This window comes from Physella acuta, unplaced genomic scaffold (genome assembly GCF_028476545.2).
Source record: "Physella acuta isolate Inbredline_101_S28 unplaced genomic scaffold, ASM2847654v3 ptg001539l, whole genome shotgun sequence".
In the NCBI taxonomy this organism is placed as follows: domain Eukaryota; kingdom Metazoa; phylum Mollusca; class Gastropoda; family Physidae; genus Physella; species Physella acuta.
In genome coordinates, this window is record NW_026733054.1 from 1 (window position 1) to 19,649 (window position 19,649).

A 19,649-nucleotide genomic window follows, 5' to 3' on the forward strand; every position below is an offset into this window, starting at 1 on the left:
CGTATGGTCTACACTCTAGACTTTATGAGACCGAACATGTCTCATATGGTCTAGACTCTAGACGTCATAAGACATATGGTCTAGACTCTAGACGTCATGAGACATATGGTCTAGACTCTAGACGTCATGAGACATATGGTCTAGACTGTCATGAGACATATGGTCTAGACTCTAGACGTCCTGAGACCGTACATGTCTTGTATGGTCTACACTTGATATTTTTTCATACAGCAGCACAACATTTTTTGTTAACCATCTTTAGCGCACTAACACACTTCCGGTATCTGATGATCTGAAACTTCACCACGTGTCGCGTATCTACACACTTCCGGTGAACGATTTAAAAAAATAAAAATTACAAGTGGGGAATGTGGTTTTTATGAATCAGTCTTATAAATAATTGATTAGTTGTATAATGGTTATTGCAAAAGAAATGGTTTGAGGAGGAGGTGGGGGGAGGGGTAATGAAAAGAGACATCTGACGTGTAACTGTATCCGTACGATAGGGTTTGAAGTAGGGTTTGTCGTTAGTTATGGAGTACTAACCCTAGCATTATCTTAGAAGTAGTCGGTGTGGCAATAGTCGGATCAGAATACGAAAGTTGACAGTTAGTTGAAACGTCTGCACAAATTCCAGAAATTGAGACCTAGATGTAGTTGAAACGTCTGCCCGTAGCTCGGTTGGGTTTCTGCTAGTCTAGATGGGTGTCTGGTTAGAAACTTATACACGGTAAGTCTACAATATATGAGTTGTCTATTGACTTGCGTTCCATAATCTTTGGCAAACTCTATCAATAATACACGGCAAACTGTAGCGTAAAAGATGTGTATAGCACAAAGACGGTCCTAAGGGGGTCGTTCAATTTTTCTACACTAGAGATCTAACCTGACTTGACTTAAGGTTTAAAGTCATATGACTTGTATAGAAATCAGAACTGAACATATGACTTTTCAAAATTATTGGAAACGATAGCCATTATGTAGAGAAGAAAGTGCAAGAAAGTTGAGTATGTTTGTTTCTAGTGTAGACATTACCGAATTATTGCTCCCAATTTATTCACGTAATAATCTCCCACCGATATGTTGTTATTCGAGTTGGCTGCTCTTTATAATCGATATATCATGGACAAGCGGGTAGTGTGGGGAGTAGTGGGGGGGGGGGAGGCAAAGGGAGGGGAGGGGGTAGATGTGGAGAGATAGGGAATGACAGGCAAAGAGGGATACAGAGAGGAGAAAGTGGCAGATATGCAGATAGGGGTAGAGGGAAAGTGGCAGATATGCAGATAGGGGTAGAGGGAAAGTGGCAGATATGCACAGAGGGGTAGAGGGAAAGTGGCAGATATGCACAGAGGGGTAGAGAAAGAAAGTGGCAGATATGCAGATAGGGGTAGAGAAAGAAAGTGGCAGATATGCAGATAGGGGTAGAGGGAAAGTGGCAGATATACAGATAGGGGTAGAGAGAGAAAGTGGCAGATATGCACAGAGGGGTAGAGAAAGAAATTGACAGATAGAAAGAGAGGGGTAGAGAGAGAGAGAAAGTGGCATATATGCAGATAGGGGTAGAGGGAAAGTGGCAGATATGCAGATATGGGGCAGAGAGAGAGAAGGGGACAAAGGCACAACTAATGGGCAGAGACGGGAGAGAGGTACAAAGAGGAGCAGAGAGGAGCAGAGAGGGTGAGAAGGAGAAAACGAGGGAGAACATGTTTTACAAATGGGCAGAGAGGCACAAAGATGAAGAGGGGGGGGGGCATAGGACGAGAAATAGAAACAGAGGAATAAATTTAGAGACCGGGGAGGGAGATGGCAGCAGAGAACGAGAACGTGACAGAGAAAGATATCGACAGAAAGTGAGAGACAGAGGGACAGAGTAGGTCAGAGAAATATAGAGAGGGATAGAGGCAAGAGCAACAAAGAGGGAGATGACAAAGAGAAATGAGCAGAGAAAATATGTAGGCTATCTGGCTCTAACAAAGCACGGTTGGGTCCGTATTGAAATTCACGTATTGCAACAAGGCATGCGCGGTCAGCACGCTAATGGTAATGGGAAGTTAAGTCGACGTCATAAAATCCCAAAGGTAATCGATCATACGAGATCGATATGGTAAATAGAAGGACAAATCCAGTGGTGTAGACATTTCGGGTTGTCGTTCTTGGAAGTCTATCTAACTGGTACCAGTATGTGATTATTACTTTTTTGTGTTGTAAAATTTGATTTGATTTAGAGTAGCGGTCCCCCGAAAAATAGCTTGGGTTTTTTTAACGTTTTGGACGATTTTATATTCGTCTCATCCTTGCCGTCACACCATTGTCACACGATGTCACAAAAAGTAAGCCTCCCGGCCAACCCCCAACCCCTAAATGATGTCACGCTACATTTCGTCAATCCAATGTAAACAGAAATGGGGTGAATGTTAGTTTCGTTGATCAGCTAAAAAATTCAGTTTAAAAAATTGCTTTCTAAAATTGGGTGACATCACACTTTATGATTGAATTCTCTCCTCCTCAAAAGTCTCTCCCCCCCCCCCCCCCCGCAGATATGTGATGTCGTGTATGGAAGACCACTTAAAGCTAATGCTAAAATATCTCCGTGAATCTAGTTTCATTAGGGGTGCAAACTGTTTTGTTTTGCTAAAATATTATTTGTATATGGAGTGTGCTCCCAAATATAATTTAAAAACAAACAAAAAAGCTAAGCCTTAAACTTTTAAGTAGACGTACAGGAAATTTACATTTTATAGATTCTCTTTATGAATTAACAAAACTGAGGTTTCATTCAACATAAAAACCGAGAAGGAAAATGTTACGACATCAATTAATTACTTCCAGCTTCGTTTTTTTTTTTTTTTAAAGTATTGCTACACAGTATTAAAAAAGCTAAAGATTACGGTACTAACTCCGAACTCTTTTTTCGTACACGGTAACAAAGATATGACTTACTAATTCCGAGATTTTAAAATATTTCTGTTCCTTAATAAGCAACAACAAAGTTAAGGTTTACGGTACTAAATCCAAACTTCCCACGAGTTCAATGCACGTGAGCCGGTAAAACCACCTCTCCCCAACCGGCCCCTACCCAACCACCCCCACCTTGTTGTGAGTAAGCTGTTAGCCCCATTACGTGATGTTTGTGGCGCGATCTGTTTGAAATCTTTGATTAAGCTCTGGCTTGTGACGACAAGGCTGCCTCTTCGTTTCAGTGTCTTCACATATAGCACTACGATCCTCACACACAGTCCCCCCACACACGATCCCCCCACACACTATCCCCACACTCACGATCACCCCACACACGATCCCCACACTCACGATAACCCCGCACACGATCCCCACACCCACGATCTCCCCACACAAACTATCCCCACACACGATCCCCACACCCACAATCTCCCCACACAAACTATCCCCACACACGATCTCCACACCCACGATCTCCCCACACAAACTCATCCCACACAACGATCCACACACACACGAACTCCCCACACATATGATCCCCCACAACGATTCAAACACACAAACTATCCACACACAACTATCCACACATGCACCATCCCCCACACACATTCGAACACACAATTCCCAAACACACGATACCCCACACTATCCCCCACACATATACCCCCCACACGATCCAACATACACAATTCACACTCACACTTACACACACATACACACACGATTTCCTGCTCATGTAAACATTTTAACCAGATGTCGGATTCGCTTAATTAATTCTCATCCAATTAGAAACGTGTTCAAAGTTGAAAGGATTAAAAAAAAATTAATTAGGGTCCAAGGTTTTGACGCCACTAGACGAGCAATCTGTTCGCTACATGAAAGTCAACAAAATAAAACACAGATTCAGTAATGGTTTGGTTATAGAAACATGATGAGTGTTAATTGAACTCAGCGCAAAACAACATTAAAGCTTAAAAGCCGGTAATTTATTTTAATGAGTTAACGTACGTCTGGTCCTGTTTTTTTAAATATATTTTTCTGATTATTTAAAAAAAAAAAAAAAAAAAAAAAAAAAGAACAACTTAAACCTTGCGTTATGAGCGGAAATGAAGGTTGAAAGAGGAAGACAAATACTTCTTGAATTAGACCGAAGCTGAGACACAGATATGCCTGTTTGTTATTGAAATTTGAATACAATCTTTTTTCTTGAACTACCAGATTTGGTTCAGGACGATACTATCAAATTCGTTTTTGGTATCCACAATTTAGGGGTTTGTACCCACAATTAAGTGGTTGGTACCCACAATTTAAAATATTTTAGCCACCAGCACACACACACACATCTGTATATATGTATATATATATAATATATATATATATATATATATATATATATATATATATATATATATATATATATATATATATATATCAGTGGCGTAGCGAGGTCGGGTGTCACCCGGTGCGGCACTTAATGGTGTCACCCCCCCCCAGAGGCATAGAGACCCTTCCCAGGGACAAACTTTCAAATTTTCGATTTGCACCCCCCCTCAAACTTTCGATTTGCACCCCCCCCCTCGAGTTTTCGATTTGCACCCCCCCTCAAACTTTCGATTTGCACCCCCCCCCCCTCGAGTTTTTCTCTATATATTTTGCTATTTTTTGCCTTGGTGTCACCCCCCTAAATGGTGTCACCCGGTGCGGTCCGCACCCCCCGCCCCCCCCTCGCTACGCCCCTGATATATATATATATATATACCTCAGGCTTGTTTAATAAACACTTTCAGAAGCAAAAAATAAAACATATAACTGTATGCACAATAGCATTTTTAAATCAGGAGTTAATATATAGTAACAAAAACTACGTTAAAGATAAGCCTATCTAAAAACGAAGCACAATTGCTTTTCTTTAATACACAATAATTACATCAAAAAAATGTAAACAAATAAAATCTATAAGATACTTGCTTTTTTGAAAAATCCTCTCTAAATGAAATCAAACAATTTCTAGAAATCGCAATAGCAGCGTGCATAAGGGCAAGATTAAAACACCACGATATACATATTTAAATACCGGATCAGTTGACACAAGACATTCAACACAAACACAATGGTGCAGAACGTCTGAGAAATTATGCAATAACTTTGTGTATAAGTATATGACACCGGGTTTTTATCTTAGGCTATTTATAGCCCAGCCGCCTTGTTTTACTTTGTCAATGGCAGACATTGACTTGTCTTAGACTATCTCAGTACTGTCTTGTCGTATCTAGAGCGGCATGGTTCTTCCTTGTACTATTTATAACTAAATGGTGATTTATTTTTAGTGCAGATTGGAACCTTCTCAGGTATCTATACCTACATACAACTCTCTAGGTCCATCTATATCAATAGGTCAGTGACGTAGCAAGGATCGTCTCATGGGGGGGGGGGGGGTTCAATTTTTTTTCCCGGGGACCCCCCTCAAGCTTTCGATTTGCAACCCCTCAAATTTTCGATTTGCACCCCACCTCATAATTTATATATATACCGAGGGGTCTATGGGGGGGGGGGGGTTATGACCCCGCCGTAATTTTAGTTTTGGAAGAGCTTCCCTCCAACACAACTGGTTATGTGCCATAATGGCCGTTGACTCCGATTTCAGCCTGCTTTTCTTTTTGGATTTGCTTCCACAGTATTAGTCAAACGAAGAACAAACTACACGACAGCAAATGTCTCACCTAGAAGAGTTGTCCCCAGCTACCGAGCCTCATCTCCCCGAGGGAACGAACTCAAGAATATTCGGTTTAGCGACCACGAGCTTTACCGACTCGACCACGCCGATGTCTGACAAATAAGTCTTAACGCTTCATAAAATCATATTTTTTGAAGACAGTCCTTGGCCATTTAACTTACAGCAGTTTGATAATGATCTCACGTCTCATATGTCAACACGTACTCATATAAACTATAAACACTTCATCGAAAATACCAGAGAGAAAAATCCTTTTTTATCTATTTAAATATCTACACGCCACCATGTCCTGTAACCATAGCAACCAACAAACCTGGAAACATTTAAAGGAGAGTTACGGGACGCGAACTGTTGCCTGAGCAACAAGAAATGTTAATGACAACTTCGCTTTGAAAAAAAATGTCCCGACCTATTTAGTCGTCGTTGATGGAATTTATAAATAGCGTCAAATAATTATTTCATTTTTTTTTTACATTATCCGATTGTCGTGTTCAGATGTAATGACAACTGTTTCATCTTCAAAAACAACATCCAGTATCCAAATATAGAAATGTCATTACCGATTCTAATTAAATCTAAAAAATGGAAAAAATAGGAAAGCGGAATTCGATACGAAATACCCTGAATTATAAGACATTGTTTTTACATTATTTACAATGAAAGAACAAATCCTCCTATATTCATGATCTGAACACACAAAATATATACACAAATTGCACATTGGAGTCAAATATTTTCAAATCCTCGAATTAAACCACTTATAATTCTATACACGAAATTACACAATTTCTCTGTCTAAAAGTCTCTAGCCACTACACCAGGCTTCTTCCACTTACCCCCACACACAAACAGCCGAGCTGCTACTCCTCACGTGATAATCTCCACACGTTCACAGACGAGTCTCTAGTACTCACGCTTCAGATAGCCTCCAGGCCCTGTCTTTAATTATATCCCAGGCGACGAGTGCCGGACCATGAAGACCTGATGGAACCGGCCGTCCAGCACTAGGTGGGCTTGAGGCCAGTCTCTCAAGTCCCGCAGAACATAATCTACGACTAAAAGCCTAGAACCCCGTTGAGTGAAGAAGAGAGAGAAAAAAAAAGATACATCCACGCTAACCTTTTCGCAAAATCAGCGAAATAAAAAATTGTGCGTGGAAAAAGACGGGGGGGGGGGGGGGGAGTGAGCGGGCCCGACCCCCCTGCGCACGGCCCTGCCACCACCCAGTGTATGGCCTCGGGCGTTCGTCACATCACCGAGTCCCGAGTCCGTCTCTACCCCCACTTTCGCTCACTTGTCGATATCGCAGTTGTTACAGTTAAGGGGAGAGAACTGCGATCCGTTCTCATTTTTTAAAAATTCTGTTCTGATCCGTTAAAAATAAAAAAAATAACAACGTGTGTTCTTATCACAATCAAGCAGTAAAATAGTTCCCTATGTATTTACAAAAATACATTTATTTAGAATGTTACAATATTTTTCCTGTTTTAAATTTATCATCAAACTACCACTGCCGTCAAACCAGTACTTTACTGTATTAGGTTATTTCCCCTTACGCTCTCCGCTCGCACAAACTCGGGTCATACATCGTTGCTGTGACTCCTACAGATGGGTAGCAGTAACGCGTTGTCTGCCCGCCTGATGCTGGCGTTTACCTAAGCCCTAAATCTTGCTAAACAAAACCTTAAAAAAAAAAAAAAAACAGCCTGTACCTTTTTGGCACCTGCCAAACTTTTCAACGTCTTTGTCATCGCCGTAAACATCTGTTATGTGTGTGTGTTTCTGTGTGTGAGTGGAGTGGTTGTGGAAAGTGGTGGGAAAGCTTAATTGTTAATTAATAAACCCAGATTTAAAAACGTTAACAAGATTAATTTACAAGGTTATTTCCCTACATTGAAAACACTAATTTGTTTTAAGAAAAAATATTTTTAAAATTTACATAACTGAGAGTAGAATTTACGATTTTTAATGCTAATGTAATAGAATTTAATGAAATATGCTTTCGTATTTATAAACAGAAGACCGAATTTGCAAAAAAATGAAGTACCGGATCTTAAACGACTGATCGAACTTCCTTTACAATTAAAAAAAAACAAAAAAAAACACATGTAGTTAGCCCTTTATTTAACACTACGATTTAGTTAATTAACATTTATACATTAGCAGATATTTCATTGTAAACTAACTCTAAACTTAAACCTAAATGCAGCTTCAACACATGACGTGGTACGGCTAAGCGAATAGAGCTGAAAATTATGAAATGATCTGAGTTTTAAACTTTAGCAGATTTACCATGAAAGTAAACCACCCCCCCCCCCCCCCCCATCCCAACAAAAAAAAATAGGTCGCCTAAGAAACTAAGAGTAATTCTCTACACCTGGCTCCCACTTAAAGTTTTTAAACTCTTACCTTGACCTGATTTCATTAGGGCTTAAGCTCCTAGCAGTTCCGTACTAATTCTTACTGTAATTTTTTGTTTTGTGGGGAGCGGGGGAGGATGGGAGATTGAAATTAGTGTTTTAAAACTCTTTAAAGGAGGGTTACGGTAACCGGTGTAAGGATGTGGGTGGGTGGGGGGGGGGGGGGTAGAGGGATGAGTACATGTTCGCGAGCGGAGCACGGGACATTTAAACTTCAGAGGGATATGATCTCTTTTTACTTTTGGTTCGTTACTTGTTTTTCTTATTTCTTAGTGCAGACAAAAAAAAAAACTGATTTGGTGGGACTGGGGGGGGGGGGGGGGTTGAAACAATTAGCAGAAATTTTTTTTTTCTAAAATTCAGCCAAGATTATAATACCTCATATATCATGAAGTGTGGAATTTGACTAGGATAACGTAAAACGGATCTTCAGCAGAAACTGGATCGGTTTAGTTTCGACTCCCAGCAGTTTCATAACATGCTATAGCTTTTTGATGGAGTAAATCGTGGCTAGTTTTGCTTTTATCGATTTAAGTAATACTTACTCATCCCTAACCCATACTTTTGTATAATCTAAAAATTAAACATTAAACCTAAACCAAAACCAAATTCGTCCTAAATACTAACCACTACATTGTCTTTAAAACATATATCTTGAATTAACAGACTTTCTACGTATTTTAAAAACAAATCTTTTATCCCAAAATATCATATCCCATAAATCATAAGTTCGTTAATGCAAATTTAAAAAGGGGTCAATATTTATTATAGAGCGTCCACACACACACTCACAAGAAGGGTGTGGAATCCGATGCCAGCCTTAGCTCCTAAAACACTCAGCCAAAATGATTCCCAGCTTCCATTGTAGTCGAAGCAACCATTTGTAAATCAGCTGACAGCTCGCTGAAGAGAGAAGAAATGTTTTTTTTTCTCCAGCCGGTGAATTTTGAACTAATGAAAAACATACTCTCCACGCCTTGACCTACTTAGTTTCTACTCGCGAGCGCTTGTAACGAGCCCTATCCGCGCATCGAGAGTAAGGACGATGTTTTGACAATGCAGAAGTTTAGGAACAAAAGACTTCATACGATAACACGGTACGTGGCTGTCTAGCTTCATCATGAAACATTCCCTACCTCCCCCCTTCCCCCACGTCTCTCTAGATAAACTCTCCAAGGGAGGAAATGTCCTTTAGAGTTATAAAAACACAAGAAGACAGTATCTAATCTTAAGTGAACGTGGGACTCCATTCTCAGTGACCTACCCCCTATTCTCCAGTCCCTCCCTCCCACACACCCCTCCCTAAGGGCGGAGATTTGTGTATAAACAATCCAAATATCAAGTTTCTATTTCGGTCCATTTATATATCACTGTCTCTTCAAAAAACGGGTAGGTCGCATATAAATATATAAGGTCGAGTAAGGTTTGGAGAATATTCACATCACGCCCTCCTCTTTTCATGAGGGCGGTGAACAGTTGGTGGTAGTTTAAAAAATGTTTTCTATATTCATTTTTAAATGCTGGTGCACATGTACTGTTTAATATAGACTTCGGTGGAATATATATATATATATATATATATATATATATATATATATATATATATATATATGTATATATGTATATATATATATATATATATATATCTGATTTAAGTACATCGCCAACAGACCATCTGACCTGAGTACACCACCATCTGACCTGAGTACACCACCAACTGACCTGAGTACACCAACAACTGACCTGAGTACACCACCAACTGACCTGAGTACACCACTAACTGACCTGAGTACACCACCAACTGACCTGAGTACACCACCAACTGACCTGAGTACACCACCAACTGACCTGAGTACACCACCATCTGACCTGAGTACACCACCAACTGACCTGAGTACACCACCATCTGACCTGAGCTGAGTACACCACCATCTGACCTGAGTACACCACTAACTGACCTGAGTACACCACCAACTGACCTGAGTACACCACCATCTGACCTGAGTACACCACTAACTGACCTGAGTACACCACCATCTGACCTGAGCTGAGTACACCACCATCTGACCTGAGTACACCACTAACTGACCTGAGTACACCACCAACTGACCTGAGTACACCACCAACTGACCTGAGCTGAGTACACCACCATCTGACCTGAGTACACCACCAACTGACCTGAGTACACCACCATCTGACCTGAGCTGAGTACACCACCATCTGACCTGAGTACACCACTAACTGACCTGAGTACACCACCAACTGACCTGAGTACACCACCAACTGACCTGAGTACACCACCAACTGACCTGAGTACACCACCAACTGACCTGAGTACACCACCATCTGAACTGAGTACACCACTAACTGACCTGAGTACACCACCATCTAACCTGAGTACACTACCATCTGAACTGAGTACACCACTAACTGACCTGAGTACACCACCAACTGACCTGAGTACACTACCATCTGAACTGAGTACACCCCTAACTGACCTGAGTACACCACCAACTGACCTGAGTACACCACCAACTGACCTGAGTACACCACCAACTGACCTGAGTACACCACCAACTGACCTGAGTACACCACCAACTGACCTGAGTACACCACCAACTGACCTGAGTACACCACCAACTGACCTGAGTACACCACCAACTGACCTGAGTACACCACCAACTGACCATCTGACCTGAGTACACCACCAACTGACCTGAGTACACCACTAACTGACCTGAGTACACCACCAACTGACCTGAGTACACCACCAACTGACCTGAGTACACCACCAACTGACCTGAGTACACCACCATCTGACCTGAGTACACCACCAACTGACCTGAGTACACCACCAACTGACCAACTGACCTGAGTACACCACCAACTGACCTGAGTACACCACCAACTGACCAACTGACCTGAGTACACCACCAACTGACCTGAGTACACCACCAACTCACCAACTGACCTGAGTACACCACCAACTGACCAACTGACCTGAGTACAACACCAACTGACCTGAGTACACCACCATCTGACCTGAGTACACCACCACCTGACCTGAGTGAACTACGGGCTGCACATTTGTCCAGCCATATCTCTCATCGCTCACGCTGGGCATGAAATGCTCGCTGCTCATTTGTTGACGGGCGGGGTAGGGCGGCGATATCTTCCACTCAATGCGGGGGTAATTGAATGTACTAGCATCTGAGGCACTGGTCGCTACAGCATCTGAGGCGCTGGTCACGTGTGATTTATTGAAACATACAGCCCTACCCACTCTCAGTCAACTATGTTTTTGGCTGATGTTTTCAGACAAATGAAACTTCAATCACAACACACAACTCAGCTATACGAACCTAAATCAATTTTAGACACACAAAGTAATTAAAATAGCAGGTTTACAAAGCTAAAATAGTATTAGACACAAATAATATTCAAATCAACAAAATAACGATAAATATTTTGTATTAGTTAAAGAAAATCTAAGGAATGCGTGGCCTAAGGGTAGAGTCTCGAGTTCGAATCCAGGTTCTAATCAGAAGAACGTCCCTAAGTCCACCCAGCTCTGATGGGTACCTAACTCACGTTCGGGAAAGTAAAGCCGGCTGAGCATAATGCTGACCACACTATACTTTCAAATGCCAAGGTCACAGAAATAGGTACACTCTATTTCACTTGCCCAAAGGACTGTCAGGTTCGAAAAAAGGAACTTTAATTTACTGAAGAAAAACTTACAATACTACTCAGCGTTTCACAGGTAGAATATTTATTTACACAAAAACAACCTACATTACCTTACAGTCTTACAGCTATTCATCGCCAAATATATCAAAGGTCAGTTCTATATTTAAACAAGATTTTTAAAATGACATTTTTTTTACTGCGGGGAAACAACCACACACAATCCGTAATTTTAGACCCAACAGCAGCTCAACCTAATGCACTTTACCGTTTATCGACCTATCGAAAAATGGCAACAACAGGTGATTAGATTAACAATAATCTTTTCAGCGCAATTGTTGTAATCACTAACTCTACTCAGGCGAGTTGACATTGGGGGAGATAATTTGTTACTTTTGTGGAATAGATTTACTTCCCTTTAGTGGGATTTTTTAGTTTTTACAGCATTTGTTGATTGTATGTTTGTTTGAAGTCAAATCCTGTTATTTACCTTCACGCCATTCCATATGGAATTATTTCTTTCAAAAACATCGCATGTGATGGCAACTTATAGTAGGGTCACTAGGGCGGAGGCTGTGTTTTTGTTTATTTGTGTGTGTGTGTGTATGTATGTATCTATGTGTGTGTTTAAAGGGGGGGGGGGTGAGTGGGTAGGTGCAGATCTCACTTAACAACACTATTAAAGGGGCTTCACCAAAACGATGAAATAGCTAGCCATAATATCTCTAGTCCATTAAAGTTTGTGTTTTATTCATACCATTCAGTTCACTGAATAATAGAGTTACTATCTGTTTTGTATTATACTTACTGAATTTTATCTGAAATTCAGATATTAAAATTGAAGCCCCACAAATGGCACGCTAGCAAGGAATAACCATATATATATATATATATATATATATATATATATATATATATATATATATATATATATATATATCTATATATATATATATATATAAAGCATAATAAGTCAATTTTTTTTTCACGACAAATTTTGAACCTATGTAGTTAGTACTATTGAATTGTTTAATACATTTGAAGGTATTGATTCTGTTGATTTGGTAAGAGGGGGCGGGGGTGGCTTTAGTGACGGTGAGTGTGGCCAGGGTTTATAGTAAACTGTCAATCAAATATCCCAGATCTGGAAAGCTGGAAGCATAATGGTTTGATGAGAAAGTCTAATTTGTTGTTCAGATCTTTTTATAATCTGCTCACTTTTTTAAAATGAATCTTAAGATGGTGTCCTGACAAGATAAAACCTCAAATAAGCATCGAGAGATATCCCTTCCCCCACCCCCCTCCCTGGACAAAAACGTTTTGCAACAGAACCCCAGGGTTGATATTTAGCTATATTTGACACATTCGGTAGTATGACGTCATCCAGTAGATGGTCAGCTTTATTTGATCAATCGGCAGTACGAAGCTGTAGGTTTTGTTTTACAAGTATGTTTTGTTTTCTTAAAAAATCGTTCTGCGTGTTTCTGAAGGTAAGTCCGAAAAAAGTGAACAAAGAGAGACAACCGTAGATAAATTTTAACTTTACTAAAAATACTGGCATGTAAGAAGAGTTAACTTCCCTGATACTGATACCAATATATTTTTTAATCACTTGTGTCGATTTTAAAAAAAAATAAATACTGCATTTGTTTTTCAGTCCACTGTTTCGAAACTAGCTTACGTTTCGTAAGACGAAGTAATTGTTATTAATTATTTGTAAGTCCGCAGCCAGGCTTCAAAATACACTTGAAACCTTGAAACGATCAACAAAATAATTTCAAAACTTATAAAGGGAAACTACTCTGGTACAATATATTAAAATGTAGCTGAAAGTTAAAGACAAATTTTTAAAATAATACTATAACAACATATTCTCTCAAAACTATAAATAATTTAGCATATTACACTAAAATTGAAAAACTGCTTTTAATTTTATTTCAACAAGAAGTTCAATAAAAAGATTTGGTTAACTTTAACGTCCCGCCCTTTAAATATATTAGTATGTTTTTTGATACATAAAAAAAGTTGATGTTCAACTGGGCAATAGTACCCACGCGGGATAGGCCTATAAGACTGCAAAGGCACCGATTCGTTTTTATTAGTATTTTGTATAAGCAAACCATCTTCAATGAATGAAAGTACTTGTGAGAAGGAAGTAATACTGGTAACGTAATACTGTTGAAGTAATACTGTTGAAGTAATACTGTTTTAAATCTGTATCAGACTGTACATCAGACCTTGCAGTTAACTAAACTGATAGATTTTTTTGTTTACTAGTACAAGTGCGAATTTTAAAGAGTTGTTATCTGATCCCGAAGTACATCACGATCATCAAGAGAATCGAACCCTGGGCCTGAGTTCATCGGGATAGCAAGCATGTGCTCTAACGAATGACCACTCCCTCCCATAACACTTTTATCTTAAACTAGTTTAAACAGACCTTCTGTCGATGAACTCAGTGTTTTTAAAATCAATATTTTAGAACCACTGGTTAGAGGTAGAGGCCTAACACGCTGCACAGATGGAGGTTATCGCCTGGGGATTATTCATGCTGACCCCCACATGTAGTCACCCACACACCCACACATATACACACATACCCACACCCACCCACACCCACACACCCACACACCCACACATACACACACACACACATACACACACACCGTCACACAGCGAACCCTTTATCAGCGACGCTGAAATTATCTAGAAAACAAATGTGTATTGGATCATACCAGGCCAAATAATGTGTTAACTGTGTAGCTAATTTTTGATTGTTTTATTGCATCTATTTTAGCAGACCGGACTACGATGTTGCCGTCCGGTTGCCTAACCGCCGGCCGAATACGTTGCTGACACTGGCTCGGGCACTAGCCAATAAGGCCGGCGTTGTCTAGGGGTATTTAATGATTCTACCCGAGTCAGCTACAGTGAAGTAATCAACGGAACAGGAGACCTTCTTAGTTTGTTGCTGTTTATTAATTCGCTGAATGCTTGTTCTGCTGAGCGAGGCTTCCCCTAACCGCTAATGTCTGGAGCGCTTGTGCGAGAGAGAGCGAGACTAACTAACCTGCCTGTATTTATACCTCTGTTCTAACTCCCTAGCTATTCCCACGGGACAATGAGCTCAGAACTCGTGACCCAACAAATCACCCCCACCCCCTGGTCAGTATAAAGACTACTATTGTCCTGTCAGAGCGGTCAGTCTCTTTGAACGTGTCACCGACTGTCCATCCCTACTGTGTACCCTGTAATTATCTAGTGAATAGATGCTTGTGGAATTCTGACTCAACAGCCATAACGATTGAGTCATTTATTGAAAGGCCTATTGCCAAAAAATTAAAAATTGTTGGGCAACATGAAAATCAATGAGTATGTTTAAAGTTGTTGTTTTGTTTTTACTGACAACTTTTGTTTCAATTTAGAAGCATTAACATTTATCCGACTACTGTTACTACTCATAACATTTTTTTTTACTTTCCAAAAACTCTCCAAGTCCCTTAATCCCACTGTATTAGATTTCTTGGTAGGGTTAGAGAGTATGAGAGCGGGGTAGCGTAATCAGATATGAAACCACTTACAGCAACATTTTATCTTAACAGAAACAACTTGAAAGTCTGAACAAGTTTTTTTATTCTCTTTTTTTTTTTTTTTTAAAAAAAGTCAATTCAAAAAAATCTGATGCAAAAAAAAAAAAAAAAGAAGAAGAAAAAAAGTTACACCTAATTTTTGTAAATTGTGATTCATTTATCGAAACATAGGGCCTACTTAACTTTCGCCAGAAATTATTAATGACTAATTTTGCACAATGAAAAAGCGTTATTTTATCTTCAGAGTGTAGATAATTGCTCCTACTAAAATATATTCGCAAGTTTTAGTACGATCAGAATTGACCACATATTTCAATAACCGGTAAAGTCAGTATCGATAATTTTACTATTATAGTTAGGTCAGTGGCGTAGCGAGGTCGGGTATCACCCGGTGCGGCACTTAATGGTGTCACCCCCAGAGGCGTAGCGACCCTTCCCGGGGACAAACTTTCAATTTTCAATTTGCACCCCCCCCCCTCAAACTTTCGATTTTTTTGCTTTGGTGTCACCTCCCCCCCCCCCCCATAAATGGTGCCACCCGGTACGGTCCGCCCCCCCCCCCCTCGCTATGCCTCTGAGTTAGGTTAATACTTAGGTTTAATGTTAAATGTTGGATTAGAGCTGCAGTTGTGTTTTGTGAAGAGTTACTGAATCGCTGTTGGTGGCGATACTTATCTATGAATATCGTTCATCGGAATACACCCCCCCCCCCATACAAACAGCTTAAAGGGGAATAAATAACAACTGTTACAAGATTACAGCGCCGCCATTTTACATCAAGATATCACCAGCGCTCCCTGGTGTTAAGACAAATTGTTTAATTTTAAAAAAGTATTTCACAAATAACATCTTAAATCAGTTAACCCGAGTCTATGAAAAAATATTTAATACGATACAACTTATAGGAGTATTGTTTATAACATTTGTAAAAACTTATAGGACTTTAGTTTATAAAACTATTGTCAGCAATTACAATGACACATTGCAATCGAGTCCGGCTTATCAGTAGCAGACCATCCCACAGTTTGGCTATCACCAACAGTGCTGAAACAACACAAGTCGCGCCACCACAACATTAAGCAACATTGAAACACACCTAGCTCTGTGTTAATACGAATTGAAACACACATAGCTCTGTGTTGATTCGAATCGAAACACACCTAGCTGTGTGTTGATTCGAATGTGTCTTGTGTCCTTTCTTCACCGCACGGGATATAAAAAAATTTTATCCATGGATAGTGGATTGACTGGATAGAACGAGGCCATACTAGATTGTTTCTGGAACGTGTCAACGGATAGTGGAATCTTTTCACGGATATTGAATATCTAAAACATGTATACTGGATTTAATGAAGAATTTTCTGTGGATATTGGTTTTTATCTTGAACATTGAAAAAGATTTGATTCGATTTATGTGGATATTGAATCTTAACAAAGCCACGGATTGTAGGTGACTAGAGATTGTAGGTGACTAGAGATTGTGGGTGACTAGAGATTGTAGGTGACTAGAGATTGTGGGTGACTAGAGATTGTGGGTGACTAGAGATTGTAGGTGACTAGAGATTGTGGGTGACTAGAGATTGTGGGTGACTAGAGATTGTGGGTGACTAGAGATTGTGGGTGACTAGAGATTGTAGGTGACTAGAGATTGTGGGTGACTAGAGATTGTAGGTGCGCACATAAGGTTGCTTGTGTGGACGGTTGTCACGTGACCAGGAGAGTGCCTTATAGCTGATGGTGAGTGATGATTTAAACTCTGCAAATCATTCTATAGAGCTCAGGTGTGGAGTTGGTATACCTTCAGGTAAGTGATCATCTAAACTGTGCAGGTCATCTTATGGAGGTCAGGTACTAGGTTTTCTTCTTTATCTGTTTCAGTGACCTCGGCATGCAAGGATATAATGTGGTCAGCTCTATGCCCAGCCGCCTTTGTTTCCCTAACGTGAGTCAGGTACCCATCTGATCTAGGTGGACTCAGGGACGTCCTATTGACGTGATCCCTTCAGGTTAGAAGTCATAAGATCTATCATACGACCATGCCGTCCCCGGGGTCTTCAATCTCTGCAGATTTTAGTTTCTGATGAAATTCCACATAGCCTACTAATCATTAATTAATCATTAATTAAGAAAAACAGTATTACAGAAATATGATTTAGCGGCAGAAAAGCTTTTTTTTTTTATTAAAAAAATTGGTTAATAATAAAATTGGATTAGCATTATTTTAAATGCCGAAAATAAATTTGACGAGATTTCTTTCGTGAACTTTTTCCCCCGCCAAAAAAGTCTTAAATCAGACATTGGTGAAATCTTGACCTACATCCAAAGCTGAATGACAGACTAACAAGGCCCCAGTACAAAGATGTGTAGGACCTCACACACAACTCAACACATATAAAGGCTTATGTGTGTATGATGTCCTTTATCTGTAACAATCATAGATTACACAGATATACGTTGATAAATGTGTTAGCTTTAAAAATAAACAAAACAATTTATAAGTGAAGTAGAATATAATAAGCCCCCACTCCCCAAAACTCCTTTCTAGAGCTTGAATTTAATTAAATATTGTCTTATACAATAAAATTATTGTCTGTTTAATACTCTTAAATCAATAACACGAGGTATTGAATGACTGCCTGGATAACACCACATTACAATAATTAATAAAATAATTTATATAATGCTGGCTTTTTGTAATTACTTTCCTCTATATAAAACAAAATCAAATCAAATTTCGAATTACATGAAGAAAAAAATAAAACCAGTTATATATATATACCAGTATCGAACTACATAAAGAAATATTGAAACAAATATTTGAAACAAATAGCAAGCTTTAGCGAAACAGGTCGATTCGTAGAGCATTATGGTAAATAGAGTAGATTCGGGTTATCTTATATTACCACATGGTGGAGAGGGGGGGGGGGGGGGGCGGGTGTGGCGTGTCAAAGAATTGAAAACTTTAAGATATCGCTTGATTATCAGCACTGATGTAAAGACACATTTTCATTTTTCTTTAACACGAGTCCAATTCTTAAAAAAACTCTGTGTCGGTCACTTTTAAGCCTTCGATAAGTGAAATCAAGCACACATTTTACATTTTATTACCACCAGATACCAGAATGACTTCTAATTTGACTTTTATTCATACAAAAAGCAATGTTTTAAAAATACCTACTTATTACAAATCATACACTTTTAATTTTGATACGCATGAAGTTACGCGGAATTCGCATATTATCTTAAAATATATATGAGTTATTTCTTATAGATCATTCATATCATCTTTTCCTCTTTCATGCCCAAAGTATATGCGGCAGATGAAGTAGAGTTCGTCATTCTATTACAACGACCTCGGCACTAAAAAGGATAGTGTGGTCAGCACTGTGCCCAGTCGCCTTTGTTTTCCCTAACGTGAGTTAGGTACCTATCAGAGCTGAGTGGACGTCTCACAGATTCGAACCCGGGATCTGAATTACTGACTTACTTGGTTGTAGATTCTATTGTGCCCTATTAATCATTATTAATCATTAAATTATTTAAAAAAAATATAATTTACTTTTATATAAAAACCCAAAAGCTTTTAGTCGGGATAGGCGGCGATTTTGGTACCTTTAATCATTAATCCCACGGATATTAACTTTAACAACTATGAAAGTCTTTACTTTTATGCTTTGGTATAAAGGTGAGGGACTAAACAAGAAAAGTATAACCTTTTTTTCAAATTACAATTGCAATTAGTTGAATTAGTAAATGAACATTGATGCAACATTTTCACAGTGGAGACGGCTGGTTTGTGTCCTTTTCCGGGGCAACAGGGAGTGGTCTGGACACCTGTATTGATTGTATGTACACCTGTTTGTACACCTGTGCGTACACCTGGCTCTACACCTGCTTGTACACCTGTTTGAACACCTGGCTGTACACCTGGCTTACAACCTGTTTGTACACCTAGCTGTACACCTGGCTTACAACCTGTTTGAACACCTGGCTGTACACCTGTTTGTACACCTGTCAGCCGGTGATGTTCTTCCGACTTGAGTTCACCTGCTTCACCGTGTTGTCGGCGCTGGATGTCTGCTGTGGAACTTTTGGTGGTTCATGTGTAGATGGCGTAAGTCTTGGCACGTCAATCAATGACACACATACGCGCACAAAAACATACACATACACAAATACCCGCACTTCAAACAACCACAAACACACACATTCGTAAACACAAACACGCACACAAATGCACGACTACAAACACAATGACAC